A 5962-nucleotide genomic window follows, 5' to 3' on the forward strand; every position below is an offset into this window, starting at 1 on the left:
AATCCAAAAATATGAAGATAGTGTAAGGAGCCTCTGGAACAACTTCAAGTGTACCAACATCCAAATTATGGGGGTGCCAGAAGAAGAGACAGAGCAAGATATTGATAACCTATTTGAAGAAATAATGACAGGAAACTTCCCCTACCTGCTGAAAGAAATAGACTTACAAGTCCAGGAAGCATAGAGAACCCCAAACAAGAGGAACCCAAAGAAGACCACCCAAGACACATCATAATTAAAAGGCCAAGGGCAAAAGACAAAGAGAGAATCTTAAAAGCAGCAAGAGAAAAACAGTCAGTTAGCTACAAGGGAGTATCTATACGACTGTCAGCTGATTTCTCAACAGAACTTATGCAGGCCACAAGGGAGTGGCAAGAAATATACAAAATGATGAATAGCAAGAACCTACAACCAAGATTATTCTACCCAGCAAAGCTATCATTTACAATTGAAGGTCAGATATAGAGCTTCACAGATAAGAAAAAGCTAAAGGAGTTAATCACCACCAAACCAGTATTATATGAAATGCTGAAGGGTATTCTCTAAGAAGAGGAAGAAGAAGAAAAAGGTAAAGATAAAAATCTATGAACAACAAAGTGACAAGAAATACATATCTATCAACAAGTGGACCTAAAAATCAAATGAATAAAAAACCTGATGAACAGAACAGACTGGTGAATGTAATAGAATCAGGGGGGTGGAAAGGGAGCAGACTGACAATTCTTGGGAGGAAGGGGTTGTAGAGGGTGCGGGAAGAGATTGGACAAAGAGCTTAAACCTATGAATGAGATCAGTTGGCAGGGGGACCTAGAGTGGGCTGGGTCCAGGGTGGAAGGGACCTATGGGGGGGGAAAAAGAGGAACATATGTAATAATCTGAACAAAAAAGATTTAAAAAATTTATTGGGGTGACAATGGTTAATAACATTATATAGGTTTCAGGTGTACAATTACATGATACCTCTTCTGTATATTGCATTGTGTGCCCTGCCAAAGTCTAGTCTCCTTCTGTCACCAAATGTCTGACCCCCTTTACACTTTCCTGGCTCCACTCACTCCATCTTTTTGGTAAACACCATAGTGTTGCCTGTGTCAGTGAGTTTTTGTAAAATGATTCTTTTGTAGGAATTTGGTGCTCTGTGGGAGTGTGAGGTTGGCTCTTGTGGGTGGGCCTGGAGCATGCTCTCAGGCAGACGTGGTCTCAGGATCTGTTGTGCTCACACCAGCTGGCATCTGCCCCTTCCCCTTGATAATCCAGGAGCCTTCATTTTCTCTGCCTCTCTCAAAAAAGAAGCCATTTTTGGTTTTGTTTTGGGGTTGTAAAATTTCTGATGACTGTTAAATTCTTCTGTAAAGGGCCTGAGTCCAGAAAGGGTAAAAGTAAAGAGGATAGAGAGGGGGTGGATCTAGAGTCTGGAATCCTGGGCAGGGAGACATCGCTGAGAAACAGGGTCATGCAGAGTTTAAAGGTTTCTGAGAAAGCCACCAGTACACTCATCAGCAGCCTCTGTGGTCCTCCTGAGCCAGATGAGTGGGTGGGGGTGGGAAGGATTACTCTAATAAACACAAGCTCATGCAGAAGGGGAAATCTCTGGGATGCTGAGAGGATGGAACAGGAGGAGGGCAGGAGAAAAGGTGGAGGAAGGAGCAAGGTGTTGTGTGAGATTCCTAGGGCTGACGTAGCACAGTACCACAAACAGTATAGCTTAAAGCCACAGAAACGTATGGTCCCATAGTTCAGGGTGTCAAGCATGAAAAGGTCGGCAGAGCCATGGTCTCCCTGAAGGGGCTAAGGGGTTCCTCCCTTGCTGGTAGCCAGGTCCTTGTGCTGCTGGCAATCCTTGGAGTTCCTTTGCTGGTAGATTCATAATTCTGATCTCTTTCCTTTTGCATTTTACAAGGAGAAACCAGGCTGCACCCCCTCACAATGTGCTTGGAAACCTCCTCAGCTAAAGACTCAAGTTCATCACTTACAAGCTCTTCTTTCCACCCAACAGTGAAACAAAACTCAGTGTCTTCTCCCCACTTTTTATCAAGTATCACCTTTCTTCCAGTGTCCAATACCAAGGTCCTCACTTTGATCTGAGATCTCACCTTTAAAATTCAAATTCCCAGCAATAGTTTCATCAAGGAAAATCTAAACCTTCTCTATAAGCTCTCTCAGCATTCTCCAAGCTTCTGTGGATTAGCCTCAATTCCACAACCACTTCCACATTTTAAGTATTTTTTTTTAACAGCAGCACCTCATGTTCTCATACAAACATCAAGCCTATGAAGCAAATACTCCATTTTAAAGGCTATGAAAGTGAGTTGCAGAGAGGTTAAGGTATCCACATGTGGTATCCTGAAAATTACCCCCTTCAAGAGAGCCGTCCTAATCCGCAGACCCTGTGAATATTACCTATTAAAAATGTGATGGAATTAATTATTTTGAGATGAGGAGATTGTCTATCTGAGTGGGTACTACATGTAATCACAAAGGTCCCTAGAAGATGGAGGCAAGAAGATCAAAGGAGGGGAAGGCAATGTGATGATGGCAGCAGAGTTTAGAGTGATGTGGGCACAAGCTACGGATTCTAGAAGTTTCTAGAAGCTAGAAGAGGCAAGAGATGGATTGTATTTAGGAGCCTTCAGAAAGATCAGCCCTGATGATACCATCATTTTATCTCCACAAGACTAATTTCAGGCTCCTGACCTCCAGAACTCTAAGAGAATTCATTAGTATTGCCTCAGACCACTATGTTTCTGTAATTTGTTATGGCAGTAATAGGCAACTGGTATACCAAGCTCATTTATTGATTTGTGGAAGAGTAAGCACAGTGGGAGGAATCTGTTATTTTCATCTCCTGTTATTATTTTTGCAATGTTGTAATAAGTTTGAGCTTTGAATTTATCTGAATCCTAGCAGCTGAAAAAGTCCTGAGCTCCACAAGGCAGACTCTGTTAAAAGTTAAAGAATTTTTTTTTTAAATAACCCACAATCTGCCCTAACTGGTTTGGCTCAGTGGATAGAGCGTCGGCCTGCAGACTGAAGGGTCCCAGGTTCGATTCTGGTCAAGAGCATGTACCTTGGTTGCGGGCACATCCCCAGTAGGGGGCATGCAGGAGGCAGCTGATCGATGTTTCTCTCTCATGGATGTTTCTAACTCTCTATCCCTCTCCTTTCCTGTCTGTAAAAAAATCAATAAAATATATTTAAAAAAATAAATAACCCACAACCTTTGAAAAAAATAATATACATTCACATTGTCATGTGTGTATGATGTGAAGAATAAAAGGGGAAAAAGAATAAATGGAAAATTTAACAAAGGAAGCTGTGGCTTTCTCCCCATTCATCTTTTTGCGTCTGACTATGTGGAAGGAGCAGCATCCTGGGAGCGGGGAGAGCACCTTCATGGGGTTGCAGGTGGGGACCCACAGCAGAGAGACAGGTGGCTCACAGCAGAGCTGGGTGTGGAAAGGAGCTCCTAATGATGAAGAGCGTGGCCAGGTGAACAGTGCAGGAGAAATACGAGGCAACACTCCTATCACAAGTCTTCTAGAGGGAGATCACTCTTAAGTTGGGGTTCAGGGATGGAACTGTCGTGTTTCATATGCTCCTCTGTGGACAATGACCTCAAGCTTGTTACCATTCAAGACCTGTATCCTGCACCCTGTTGATTATTTTTTTAAAAATTGATTTTAGAGTGGGAAGAAGGGAGAAGGGAGAGAGAGAGAGAGAGAGAGAGAGAGAGAGAGAGAGACATCGATGTGAGAGATACACATTGTTAAGTTGTTTATCAGGATGCTTAGTGTAAAGAATTCAGTAGTGGTTTTATTATACAAGTTAAATTTTTTATTGTGAAATATTTTTAACTTATTCGATGATAAAGAGAATAGTGCAAGGAACTTCCATGTACCTACACCAGGCTTCAACAATTACCAATAGATGCCAATTTTATTAAAAATCATGATGCAATAAATAGCTTCGTGCATCATTTTTTTCTATACTTTTGTCAGTGTAGTTTAGGAAGAATCCTAAAATTGGTGATTGACAATCAAAGGGAAAATGCATATGTACTTTTGCAGCATAGTCCTGACTTCTCCTCTGTAGAGTTTGGACTATTTTTCCATTCTCACCAGCCATGCAGGAGAGGTCCTGCGTTTGCCATGCCTTTACCTACAGATTAGGCCAGAAAATGTTTGGAGTTGCCAAACCTGGAGGTGAGAAATAGTATCTCACCTCAGAAACAGAGGTGTAGTTTTAATTTATTTTACTTTTTGTGCTTTGATTTATTTTCTCTATTATGAGTGATGTTAATGTATTTTGATATATTCAAGACACATTTTAATTTCTTTTTCTCTGGGTCTTTATTCCTATATCTTGGTCCATTTTCTATTGAGTTGCTGGGATTTTGTTTCTGTTCTTCTTAAATTTCTTTGTATAACAGGAATATTCACCCCTTTGATGTAAGTTGGAAAATGTTTCTTTCCCTGGTGTGACATGTGTAGTTTAATTTGTCTATGATGTTTTTTAGTCCACATTATGTGTGAGATTTTCATGTACTCATACTTATTAATCCTTTTCCATTCTTTTTCAAATCTTAGAAATATTTTCCCTACTCTTATTTTACAAAAATTTAGCCATGTTTTTTCTATTATTTATATGGATTAGTTTTTTACATTTAAACTTCTAATTTACTTGGAATTGGAATGGCATGAGGCAGTATATGTAGTTGTATCTTTTTTTATATGTTTATACAGTTACCCCAAAGTTGCTTTATTAGTCCACCTTCCCCCCATTGATGTGAGATGCTGCCTTACTGAATCTAACTATAACATAATGGAATGGAAGTGAATATAAATGAATAGAGTATGATTAATTTGGTCTATTTCCGAATTTTCTTTCTTCTTTCATTTCACAGTTCTCTCTATCCATGCCCCCACATCATACTGCTTTAATCATAGACACTATGATGCTTGACTCCTGGAAGAGCTAGTCCTCCATTCTTATTGTTTTTCTTAATAGTTCCAGATAACTTTCTTTTTTATCCATCCAAATGAACCTTATAATCCATTATTTGAAGTTTATAATGTGCTACTTAACTTTATAACCCACTGTTTGTCACCTGCATGAAAAAAAGATTCTGACCAAAAAAATTAACTTTAGTTATATAAAATCATGTAGAGAAGTATCTATTTTTCTTCATCAAAAGACTTTATAATTCATTATTTATCACTTATAGGGAAAAAAGGTTATGACCAAAAAATTAAAATTTATACTTATATAAAATCATGTTAGAGAAGTAGGTTTGAATTCCATCAAACCATGAGTTTGATGGAATTCAACTCCCGAACCATGAGTCAGGTTTGAATTCCATCAAATGTCTTTTCTTCATCTAGGTAATTTTCTTCACCTTTTAATGGGGTGTGTTGTAACAACTAATTTCCCATATTGAGTCATCCTAGTATTTGTGAAATAAATCATACAATCATGGTGTATTACTTTTTTAGTGTCAAATAATTTATTTAGAATTTTTGTATTAATATTTCCAAATGAGACACATCTGTAGCTTTACTTTTTGGTGAACTTTGGTAGCTTTTGGGATCATTATAACACTTGATTCATATGTACTTTTGAATGATTGAAAGATTTCCCTCTTTATATGATCAGGAATAGCTCACATCACACTGAGATGATCAGATCTTTAACGTTTTATGTGAGTTACCCTGTGAAAGCATCTGAACCTTGTACTCTTTTGTGAAGAAAGTTTGACCTATTATTTATTCCATAGTAATTGAACTGTCATCGCTCTCTTCTTCCTGAGATCAGCATGAGTAATAGACCATTACAAATTTTCATGGAAAAAAAGAACAAAGAATAGAGGGTTGGGAATGGCCCCCACTTAGCTAAGTTGACCTTTCTCCTTTCTCCTCCATAAGGTCTTGTGGAAGCCTAACGCCCAGAACCTCTTGATACAAAC

The sequence above is a fragment of the Myotis brandtii genome, unplaced genomic scaffold (genome assembly GCF_000412655.1).
Source record: "Myotis brandtii unplaced genomic scaffold, ASM41265v1 scaffold1533, whole genome shotgun sequence".
NCBI classification, from domain to species: Eukaryota; Metazoa; Chordata; class Mammalia; order Chiroptera; family Vespertilionidae; genus Myotis; species Myotis brandtii.